Source organism: Sinocyclocheilus grahami, unplaced genomic scaffold (assembly GCF_001515645.1).
Source record: "Sinocyclocheilus grahami isolate Dianchi unplaced genomic scaffold, SAMN03320097.WGS_v1.1 scaffold335.1, whole genome shotgun sequence".
Taxonomy (NCBI): Eukaryota; Metazoa; Chordata; class Actinopteri; order Cypriniformes; family Cyprinidae; genus Sinocyclocheilus; species Sinocyclocheilus grahami.
Window position 1 is genome coordinate 438523 of NW_015505514.1, and position 12907 is coordinate 451429.

Sequence of the window (12907 nt, forward strand, 5' to 3'; positions counted from 1 at the left end):
GTTAAAAGAAAGAGTACAACTTTACAATCCGTATCCTGTCTCATGTAATCTCTCAATTAGAGTTTTGGCCGCGCAAAGACGCCAATATAACAGCTTGTAAACAATGGGTCACATAACGTCACCCTCAGAAAAGACATATTCTGTGACCATAAATTCATTAGTAAGCTAGAAGAATAAACTATAGAAAGGGGCATTTTGCTAAATATATGCACCATATAACATATTCATTATAATTGTTTTACTGTTCTTCAATGTTTAATTTATGTTTGAATAAATCCATTAAGTTTTTATGACAGCCACCATTTAAATGTTTATATATATAAAAAACGAATTGAAGTAGAAGTATTATTATGTAATTGTAACTTTATTTTTTTTTTAACTTAATTAAGTGTACTAGTTTGAGCAGTTGTATATTAGCCTACAAATCAGTCAATTTTATTTTTTCAATATTACAGTAATGTAGTACCAACTGACTCTCATGTAGCAATATTTTACAGCTTTAGTCGAGAGATTCTTTTCCCTTGAGAAAATTTGGCATGTACTGTACCTGATATTTATCCAAAATAATCGATATTGAATCAAATCGAATCGAATTGGTAATCGAATCGAATCGCAAGATTGTGAATGAGAATCGAATCGAATCGTGAAATTTGTGTCAATTGTGTCAACCTAGCCCTAAAAAAAAAAACTGTGAATCACGGCAAATAGTGTGCCCATCTAACGCAAGTGTAAAAACAATTACAAACAACGAAGTTCAATGCAAAACGTGTTCTATATAGGTTTTAAAGGGGTCATATGATGCGATTTCAAGTTTTCCTTTCTCTTTGGAGTGTTACAAGCTCTTGGTGCTATAAAGATCTGTAAAGTTGCAAAGACTAAAGTCTCAAATCCAAAGAGATATTCTTTATAAAAGTTAAGAGTCAAACATGCCTACCTAAAATGGCTCATTCTAACACACCCCCACATATCTACATCACTATGTGGAAATATTAGCGTATTGGCGCCCAAATGTGCACGCAAAGAAAGGCGGCTGGTTTCAGGAACAGCAGTAGTGTTGATGCAGCCATGTCAGGGAGACGCTGTGTGTTTCAGTGTGAAAGCAAAAGCACTTTATTTGGCCTTCTCAACTGTGAAGTACGGAATGAGTCATGTGCATACTGACATCAGTAAGACTTGTTTCTTGTCAGCCCTTCCCTATTTCAACTTTCCAAACAGTCATCATTATCCGCAAACCCTCTCAAAACAATGAGACTGTGAGAAAAGAGAACAATTTGGGATGCATACTGAACCGCAAGGCACACTCCCACTCAGCAGGAGCATGTAAGAGCACCGCTAGATAAACAGGGAGGTTTGGGAATAATTAGGTTTTCTTTTCATAGTTCTCTCAGGAGACGAGTAGAGCTCCCTGCCTCGCGGACGTCACACTTTACGTACAAGTAAACAAGAAGTACTGAGGGCTGAGGGGAACAACCAGACGTAAACACCAACGATTTAAAGTGTTGACAAGACTGCAGATTTGATAAGGAAGACAGAAAAACTGTAAGAAAAAGATGTTTGTGACCGACTCTTAAGTTATGACGGTCAGGAGTGAAAGATCGAAGGACCGAAGGAAGAACGCAGACAGAGAGTGTGTATGTAGGTCAGTGTATATTCTTGAAGTGGCAGTAAACTCGGTGACCTTTCAGCCATTAAATAACTCCCTGGCACTGACGACTTTTCCTGACTGTCGGTTAATGAACAGCACACTGATTCGGGCTTCACTTAATACAATATTTGTTGTTTATTCTGTTTTAAAGTAGCCTACTTACTGTCCTGTACTGACTGGAGTGAATGACGAAATTACTACAGCAGGCTGCGTAAAACTCAGTTGAACCTGATCTTGAAGGGTTTAGGATATCAGGATGACATGTTCACTATGTCTGTTCTTCTAAGCTAATGACAGACTTGGCATGTGCAATGTCATGTTGCGCTTCACGTATCCCATCTTCTGTATAAGGTCTTTATTCCTTTACAACTAGCTCACTGGTTCGTTTAGTTAGTCTACAATGTCTAACAGTGTACATAAATATATCACAGAAAAATTCTTACCCAAATGTGATTTCCATAACATGCTGGTAGAACAAAGTGGCCAACTTTATAGTTTTGTTAAGGCTAATTACATAGCTAGCATTTTGTATATTAAAATAATTTTTTCACTTTTTTTTTGTTGCATAATTTCACAAAATTTTTTTTTTATCTAATATTTTACTTTTTTATTTACTGAACACTTCATGTCCAATGGACAGAAATGAATTTTTTAAATACAATAATCAAAACTGTTTAAGCTTATTTTCACTTTTTTTTTCATCATTTTAATTATTATTATTATTATTATTATTATTATTATTATTATTATTATTATTCATGCTGGTAGAACAAAGTGGCCAACTTTATAGTTTTGTTAAGGCTAATTACATAGCTAGCATTTTGTATATTAAAATAATTTTTTCACTTTTTTTTTGTTGCATAATTTCACAAAAATTTTTTTTTATCTAATATTTTACTTTTTTATTTACTGAACACTTCATGTCCAATGGACAGAAATGAATTTTTTAAATACAATAATCAAAACTGTTTAAGCTTATTTTCACTTTTTTTTCATCATTTTAATTATTATTATTATTATTATTATTAATCTTTTTTTTTTTTTTTTTTTTTTATAGTCTGGGTTTGGGACAAGGGTAAAATAGTCAAACTTGCAGTACAGATTCCTACAGCATATACATTTTTGTCTACATATTTTCACATACATACATCTTTTGTCTAGAATGGCCATGATTTGACAAAAATAAAGGAATGAATTAATAAATTTTTGTGGCAACAATATGTTGTTTTTTTCTCTCATGTGCAGGGCTCTGTATAAAAGATTTGTTTCTGTGTGACGTTCATATAAATAATTGTAAGCCTGCTTTCTTTCTCTGAAACCTTTGCATGTCGTTTTGAGCATTAAAAACACTCTTGCTCTCTTTCCAGAGTGCTTTGTAAACAAGTTATCACCCCTGTCCTAACCATACAATGAGAATTTACAGACCTCTCTTTGGATGTGTATGTAGGTCAGAGAGCATGCCTGCATCTTAAACTAACAGAGAACCTTTGGCTGCTGAAAGCTGCTAACCAAAACAAGACTACACCACCTCCACTTACAGCCGGCCCTGAACAAACTAATGTTACACAAAGCGTGGGCAGGGCAGCTGAACAGGACGGTCACATAATAATAAAGAACATCTCTTCCTACAGTTGAAGACGTGATCTCTGCCTGGTCCTGCTCTGAGTGAGGTCTCAAATTACCCTCTATAGACTGAGATTTATTGTTGTAGTGCTCAAGGCCGGTCTTGAGACTGGCCTTAAAGGGATACTCCACCCCAAAATGAAAATGTTGTCATTAATCACTAACCTCCATGTCGTTCCAAACCCGTAAAAGCTTCGTTCGTCTTCGGCACACAATTTAAGATATTTTGGATGAAAACCGGGAGGCTTGTGACTGTCCCATTGACTTGAACCACTGATGGCAGATGGACTATTCTGATGATGTCTTTCATACTTTTCTGAACCTTGACAGTGTTATTTACTTGGCAGTCAATGGGACAGTCACAAGCCTCCCGGTTTTCATCTAAAATATCTTAAATTGTGTTCCGAAGACGAACTAAGCTTTTACGGGTTTGGAACGACATGGGGGTAAGTGATTAATGACAACATTTTCATTTTGGGGTGGAGTATCCCTTTAAGGCCATTTTGTGAAGGTCTTGGTCACTGATTTATACTGTTATGCCGGGTCAAAAATTAATGAGGGAATTAAATGTGGATCTTTCAGATGAATTTGAGTAGTGCTGGTCTGGTCTTGGTCTTGGTCTTGTCTTGGTCTCAACCCCTCAAATCTTGGTCTTGTTTTGGTCTCAACACACATTGGTCTTGGTCTCAGATTAAAAGTGAGAAAAAAAAAGTGAAATTTTAATCTGTTTTAATTTTTTCCACAGAATTTTACCAGAAACATCTGAGACAAACATAACTGAGAATTAGATTAAGGATGTGATTTTGAAGAACTAGCCAACCATAGCTGATCCTGCTCACAGCAAACTGATGTTTCCATGAAACACGTCGGTCCCATGGCCAGAGTAACAGAGGTTTGAAAACACAGCCTTGGTGTGGATTTCTTGCTGTCATCCAATGTGACCTTCAGAAATCCAGAACCTCACATTGGTCTCAATGGGTTGTTCATATTTTTCCTGTGAGATATTAATCTTTGTCACCTGTGAAGGAAATCATGATTTTTTTTTGCATGTTTCTGAGCTAAAGGAATGTTTTGATGGTCTCCTTACCTTGTAAGAGGGTCTCATCTTACAAAAAAACAAGGGCTACGTTCCATCCGTGCAGATGATAGCAGCAGCTGTGGAGGCCAATCTAAAGGTAACTGCACAAAAAGTTCATCTACTGACTAAAAACATCTTAAATGTTTGATCTTGCTCCCAGAAGTTCGTAACAGTGATCATGTGATTCCCTTCGTTCTTACACAAACCTACTCACATGGATTGTTGTGAGGTTTACAGGGTTTTCCCCATTTAGCTAATTAAAATTAATCTGATTACACTACTGTTGCATCATTTGGTGGCACAGCTCATTATCTCTGGACTTTCCCTATAATCTATTCACTCAAGACACACTTGATATTATGTTGCCTCCAGTTAAACTGCACCTATTTGTCATGCTTTATTATTTACATCATTTGGATTGAAATAGGTTTTGGATTCGGCCAAAATAGCGTTGGAGAGCTGAAATCAGTGACGTGTATTAGTGCTTCTCTGATGACTTGTCAGCTGTGTGGACACTAGTGCTCGATTAACTTTTAATGCTATTTGATTATTGTTTTGACTAGTGTTGATTATTAATTAATTGATTAATAAATTAAATTTAGTTTTGTTATTCAGAGAAGTGCATCCTGAAATTTCGGTTTTGGTTTCGGCCCAGAATTTCCAACCAAAAATTAGAATTCTCTCATCACTACTCACCCTCATGCCGTCCCACGTGCATTGCAAAACACGTTCGTTTTCTCATAAAATAGATTTAATTTTACCTAATTTCTAAATGATTCGTAAACGACTCGTGTGAAGCAGTTCAAAGAATCAGTCTCTCTAAACCCCTCCTTTCCGTGAGCCCTCACTGCTGTGATTGGTCAGATGGTGCAGTCCTTTGTGATTGGTCCAGAGTCGTAGAGAGATTGGCTCTGGATTGGTCTACCGCGTACAGCACGTGTCGGAAACGGTCAGAAACGAAACGTCCATTGCCATGACGGAATGACAGCCCTGGCGACTTGCCAATACATAGAAAAGATGGTATCGATTGTACCTTACCAATTCGAGATGGAGTCTGATGATGAAACGGTTGAACTGGCTGATTGACAAGAGACTGATTTGCAAGCACGACTGGAGCAGGACGAAACTCGTGGTAAGTGTCAAGTGTTAACAAGTTTGTGGTCATTATAAGATGTGATAAAACAAATTTACTCTCACAGCGTAGGATACAGCATCTTCTCGACATGATGCTAACCACACAGAAATTTTACTGTTTGTGGGCAGGCAAGTTGACGACGTAGAACGTGGACAGACATTATGCAAATGTGTTACTTCGTGACGTAGAGCCGTAACAGAATAAGATTCGAATTCCTGATGACTTGCGCGCCGACTCTTTTTTTTGATAGACAATAACTATTTATCATGCACTGTCGGCTTCACAACTTTGCAGATAGTTTATGTTCTCATACAGCTACATGACACACTGCATGAAAGGTAATATTCGAAAAGACATAATAGGGGCACTTTAAACTTTGTAAACTGCCAACTGTTATACACGGGTTCATGAGTCCACACTTGATTTAACACTTCCACTGGCTCGAAATGATGGTTTGTAGTATAAAATGTTTAAAATGTTAGTATTTTGCTCACACAAACCTATCCTTTTGCTAGTGTAAGACTCTCTTTACAATGTTGTTTTTGGACCCCATTGACTTTCATTGTATGGACAGAAACATAAGTGTTCTTCAAAATGATTTCCTTGTGAAAAAAAAAGTCATTCCTATTTGGAACAACATAAGGGTGAGTAGACAGAGCTGTAAATCTTCAATGAGCTATCTCTATATCGTAGTACTGCTTCACCACAACTGTCCTACTATTTTTGCCTCCTGCATGGGAGAGAAGAGAATCAACCAGCGAAAACAACCAGCAGTGAGTCCCGCAGAGCGCTTATCTTTGGCTTTATAACCAGACCGACCTGACAGGCTGGTTTAGAGTGAGAAGCAGGTGGAGAGAGGTCACTGGTGCCAAACTACAGGGAAAAAAGCACATGGAGCTGGTGCCAAACAAAAGAAAGCCAAGAATCCGAGTGGTACAAAAGCCTTATTGTGCCATACTTCACAAACATCAGCACCAGGAGCAGTGAAACAGAGGGTCAAATCTTAGAGTAGAGCATAATCTCAGATAGACTCAGGCTGAATTTGAGCTGCTACCAAAAGTGTTTCAGCCATGCTGTTGTTTGTTTGTGCGCTGGTGTGCAGTGACTTAACATTTGGCTGACTAACAGCAGTAGAGGCTCGTGAGGTCGTTCTGCTGTGAGTAAGTGTATTCTCACTGCTGATGACTTCTGGAGGAATAACCCAAGCAGGGCCAAACTCATGGGAATTATGGGTCACCTTTATTGCAAAACAAGGGGAGAAGCCAAGAGGGCAGGAAAGGGCACAGCTGGCCTAGTGCAGAGAGAATTGTGTGACATGAGACATCCGGACTAGAGCTGTGTGGTTGTTCAGGAAACCAGCTTGGCTCAACATATGGTGCAGAGGCCCCTCCCTCGCTCTCTCTGATTGGCTCTCCTGTCTCCGGGTATGTGTCTGCAGAGAACAAAACAACATTTAGCCAATCAGACGAAGGCATGAATTTCCCTTCTGTTGCAAACCAAACTAAAATGCAACATTAGTGACATCACTGGCCCTTTAAATGAAACCACAAACATAAGCAAGCATGTGGTTGACAGGCTGCTTCTACTCCTAGGTATGACACTTTGTCTCAGTGGAACATGATATGATCTTGTTTTTGTTTTGTTTTTTCAAAACATATTTGGCATCATTTTTTTTCCTGACTATTCTGTGCAAAGATGAAATGCATTGTTATAAAAGAACAACATGCATACATGATTTAGTGATTCACCAGGTTACTTTCTGATTAAAAAAAATTTCCGCTTTCCTACTTTGTCCATTTGGACAACCCTTATTGAATCTAGGTCCTTTTTAAACTTTTCACACATTCAGTCTTAAAGGTGATATGTGTAAATTGTTTTAATGCTTAAATATTTTTCCTGTCCCATTTTCACTGCAAAAAGCCTAAAAGACAAGTTTTTGAGGGAAGCAACAATGCATAAGCTATTAAGACTTGTTTTCAGAAATTCTTGAAATCTTGAAAATATACTTTTTAAACTTGTTTATACTTAAAACAAGTAAGTCCCAACCCTGGTCCTGGAGGCACCCCAACACTGCACATTTTGCATGTCTCCTTTCTCTGACACCAGTTTCAGGTCTTGAAGTCTCTACTAATGAGCTGATGACCTGAATCAGATGTGTTTGATTAAGGAGACATGCAAAACGTGCAGTGTTGGGGTGCCTCCAGGACCAGGGTTGGGAACCACTGCTATAAAGTAAAGAACAGAAATGACACACATAAACATAGTCGCCATGTTAAGACTGTTTTTGACTAACTAGCAGTTAAGTCTTACTTTTCGGATTCAAATTAGACCAATCTCCATTTTTATGTAACTTGACTTTAAAAAGTTTTATGACCATTCTTGCAGAAAAAAAGTTAGATGACTAACTTTTAAGACTAGTCTCAGGAGTTTATGCAACTGGCCACAGGTTTAACTTTGGATGGACAGATGAATTATGTTTTATTATGATTTATTATAGTAAAGATTTGATTGATTAGTGATATATTTGTTGGGAATGCTTGATGTGGGAACAAAATGTATCTGTGTTTTTTCTTTTGCCCTTTTTTTGCCTCACTCTGTGTAGAAACAAAAAAAATGCATGAGTGTGGGGGAAGTGCTCACTATCAGTCTGCCTTTCCTGTTTGTAAATGATTGGTCAAGTCCCCTGAAACTCTTACAGAGGAGGAAACAGAGAGACTCTGCTGGGAACAATGAACCGCACTGGATTGCTTGCACAGAACACAATATATAAATCTCTTTGGGGGAGAAGAGAAAGAATGAAGCTTGTTTTGCACGCTAAAGAAAAAAAACACAGAAATATACCCAAAAATAATGTGTGAAATAGCATGCAAATGATTTAACTGATTTATCTAGATTCTAGACCACATATCACAATAAAAACATTTTTATCATCCACATCAGAATTCCAAGATTGCTGGACTCGAGGGTCACTTCTCTCAGATGATATCTGATTACTGGGAAAAGATCCATTAACTGCTGTCCTACAGTGGTACATTGATTTGGTGCCTCCACATCCAGTGGAATGCATAAAGAAACCATTATTTATGATCTGTTAAAAAATAGACATGTCTTCAAGTTTTCAAGGACACAGCTTGAGCAATCCAAGCCTTCCTCTGCATCACAAAGCATAATTTTTTTTTAAATAAATAAATATTGATGCATCATGTGTTATGAAAAATCATCTAAAAATTATTATTTTTTAATTATTGAATAAATGCAATTATTATATAACATTTACATTTTAATTATCATCTCAGCAATTTAAAATTCAAGATATAGTCTCTGAAAGATAAATTATCTTGCACAATGTTGCTTCTCAAGTAAACTGATAAAAAATAGTGTAAAAAAAAAAGTAAAATAAAATAGTAAAATTGTGGCCATGAATTAAGAATTAATTCCCACAGCTCATGATTTATGGGCACGTTTTATTAATTAATATCCTCGTTTTATGGCTACTATTTGAAAACAACAACAACGGATTAGTACAATGTGGCCACAATTGACTTAAAACGAGGGAATGAATTAAGAATTAATTTATAACATGCTATTTTTTTCATTTAGAGGGATTTGTAAAAAGGCACTAATCAAGAAAAACAAATGCAGTGCAGTAAACTAAAGCTGTGTGCAACGTTAAATCAAAACATTCTTTAAAATAGAGTTAAAATTTGATGATAAATGTGCTAAATGTTTGCTCCTTTTATACGGACTATTATACTGAATATATAACTTGTGCAGTGTGAGAAATGCTAAAACCACTCGTATGACAAACCCACCTGCTTTGCATTACAGGCCAAACCCACATTCCATATCATTCCTTCATCTGTGCTAATTACATTAATGACTGCATTGATAAATGCAAGAAACCTCAGCTACGTTCATGCAGTCCATTGCTCGTGTCCACTGCATTTTATACAGCCAGTTACACTCTTTACACTCATCCAGTGTTTTTTTTAATGCAATATCTCAAAATGCACATAAAAATATGTGTATGGAAACATAGCTACTGTCTGAAGCTGCTGTATAGTGCCGCTGTGCATTCGCATAAACTCTAACTTTTACACATGGCCAAAGGTTGCTGTCACTTGCATCAAATTACCAATTCGAATTGAAAATGAATGCTTCCGGATGTTTTGCAAATCGCAATAACACTGTAGTTAACAGTGAACACACTGTTCTTCTGTCCCTCACATCCTCATTTCCATTCACATCAAATTAAATATGGCACTAAACCATACTGAAAAGTGAAGAATGACATTGGAACATTAGTATTATGTTTGTCCTTTAAAGGCTGGTTCACAATGCCTCAGCAAACGACTCAAGGATCCAGCAAAACCCATCAACTGTTGAAATGTGCTGTTTGTTGAGCCAGTGTGAACTAGCAGTGTTAACTACTGCCTGGGTTAAAAGTGAGACGGGGACAAAGCTACACCGAGGGCACTACATCTGATGTCTGTGGATGACTATTTCTGGAGCTATTAGCTCTGGCAGAGGCTGTTGTGGTGTGAGCAGGGGGTGTGGGGAAAAAGTCACTTACCAGAATAGAAGCTTGAAAAACACATTTATAACATGTTTGTTCTGGATTTTAAGTAAACAAGATGACCAAAGTCACTCGGATGCCAGTGTATATTCCCGAATCGCAGCTGATGTCCTGGCACATGTCAGCCTTGTCTGTCCATGACAGTCCATATCTGTGGTATTGTTCTCTCAAATGTGTTTGGAATTACCACAGCTAGTTCAAAACAGCGCAAAAACAGCATTTGAAATGTGTCTTTACCCTGAAGTGTTGCTCGGTTGCTTTTCTTTTCCAGGAAAACATCCTAGTTTCTCAAGCACGGAACCTGATTGAAAGCAGGTGTGATATCAAAATCCAGATGAGTACCTCGAGCAACTGAGGCACATGGGTGAGGCAAGACTGGAGATTGTAAGCTGTTAAAAGTTAATTTTCATATTTTCTTGTTTTCCAGGCAGGCCATTTCTGGGAATCAGCAAAGCGCAATGAAAGCATGACTATATTAGTACACTGAGTTTTGTGAACAATCTACCATTAGTACAGAGGCTGAACTCGTTCAGGAGTTATTAGCACTTCAACTAGGCAAAAAACTGTGTTTGGGAATAACTAACTAAATGTAGTGATGCTACTAACTTAAAGGGATAGTTCACTCAAAAATGTTATCATTTATTCACCCTCATGTTGACTTTCTTTCTTCTGTTGAACACAAAAGATAGTTTTTGAAGAATGTGAGTAGCCAAACAGTTTCTCGTCCCCTTTGACTTCCATAGTATTTCTTCCCCATACTATGGAAGTCAATGGGGACCAACATTCTTTAAACATTTTTGAGTGATTTATCTCATTAACTGCAATTTCTGGCAGTAATTCAACTAGAATCATAGATTTTAGTAACTCTAACTTTTCTAGATTGCTAACAAGTAGCTTCTGTCATCATTTACTCATTCTTAAGTTGTTCCAAACCTGTATGAATTTCTTCCTTTTGTTGAACATAAAAGAAGATATTTTGAGAATGTCTGAGTTTCTGGACTCCGCTGACTATTCTTTTTTTCATACTATGGAAGTCAATGGGTACCAGCAACTGTTCACCACGTTTTCAAGTCAGATCTAGAAATTAGAGTGTTTTTGTAGTTTTGTTGTACAGGTGCATCTCAATAAATTAGAATGTCGTGGAAAAGTTCATTTATTTCAGTAATTCAACTCAAATTGTGAAACTCGTGTATTAAATAAATCCAATGCACACAGACTGAAGTAGTTTAAGCCTTTGGTTCTTTTAATTGATGATTTTGGCTCACATTTAACAAAAACCCACCAATTCACTATCTCAACAAATTAGAATATGGTGACATGCCAATCAGCTAATCAACTCAAAACACCTGCAAAGGTTTACTGAGCCTTCAAAATGGTCTCTCAGTTTGGTTAACTAGGCTACACAATCATGGGGAAGACTGCTGATCTGACAGTTGTCCAGAAGACAATCATTGACACCCTTCACAAGAAGGGTAAGCCACAAACATTCATTGCCAAAGAAGCTGGCTGTTCACAGAGTGCTGTATCCAAGCATGTTAACAGAAAGTTGAGTGGAAGGAAAAAGTGTGGAAGAAAAAGTTGCACAACCAACCGAGAGAACCGCAGCCTTATGAGGATTGTCAAGCAAAATCGATTCAAGAATTTGAGTGAACTTCACAAGGAATGGACTGAGGCTGGGGTCAAGGCATCAAGAGCCACCACACACAGACGTGTCAAGGAACTTGGCTACAGTTGTCATATTCCTCTTGTTAAGCCACTTCTGAACCACAGACAACGTCAGAGGCGTCTTACCTGGGCTAAGGAGAAGAAGAACCGGACTGTTGTCCAGTGGTCCAAAGTCCTCTTTTCAGATGAGAGCAAGTTTTGTATTTCATTTGGAAACCAAAGTCCTAGAGTCTGGAGGAAGGGTGGAGAAGCTCATAGCCCAAGTTGCTTGAAGTCCAGTGTTAAGTTTCCACAGTCTGTGATGATTTGGGGTGCAATGTCATCTGCTGGTGTTGGTCCATTGTGTTTTGAAGATGCTGATTTCATTTTCCAGCAGGATTTGGCACCTCCCCACACTGCCAAAACCAAGTATTGAGTACATGTACAGTAAATGAACATACTTTCCAGAAGGCCAACAATTCACTAAAAATGTTTATGAAGTATTCTAATTTGTTGAGATAGTGAATTGGTGGGTTTTTGTTAAATGTGAGCCAAAATCATCACAATTAAAAGAACCAAAGACTTAAACTACTTCAGTCTGTGTGCATTGAATTTATTTAATACACAAGTTTCACAATTTGAGTTGAATTACTGAAATAAATGAAATTTTCCACAACATTCTAAGTTATTGAGATGCACCTGTATTTAGAGAAATGTATATGTATGAAATTTAATGTGGTTTACATAAGTCATACATATTTGTTTTGTTAATAGAGTGTTATTTTAGTATCATGGAGATACTATTATAGTTTTTATTAATATTATATATGAACCAGTTTTATATAGTCTGTATATTATATTTTCTGATTTCATTTTAAGTTTATTTAAAGTTTTAGTAATTTTGTTGTGTGTTTTTGTCATTTTTTTGTAGTTTTTTATGTCTATATAATTTTTATTACACTTGTAGTTATTTTAGCACATCATAAAAATTTGAATTTAGCTAAAATAGATTTTATTTAACATTTATTTTATTTCAAGTAACACATTTTTCTTATGGTTTTAACTTAATAGTTTTAGTTTTAGTTAACTATTATAACCCTATGTTAATATATTTAAAAAGCTATTACCCCCTTAAATAGCTTCAGTGTAGTTAGCTACTATTGTTTTAAAATACTTACGAGATAAATAATTACGAGTATCTTGTAA

General features: G+C 36.8%; 1 long non-coding RNA gene across 1 annotated transcript; it reads right to left on the minus strand.

Moving 5' to 3' along the window:
• Positions 1-6721: 6721 nt before the first annotated feature.
• LOC107602786 (uncharacterized) lies at positions 6722-8489 on the minus strand. Its single transcript, XR_001611071.1, has 3 exons — positions 8417-8489; positions 8178-8295; positions 6722-6913 (listed from the first exon to the last, which is right to left on the minus strand). It is a non-coding gene; the product is annotated as an uncharacterized lncRNA (long non-coding RNA).
• Positions 8490-12907: the final 4418 nt, after the last annotated feature.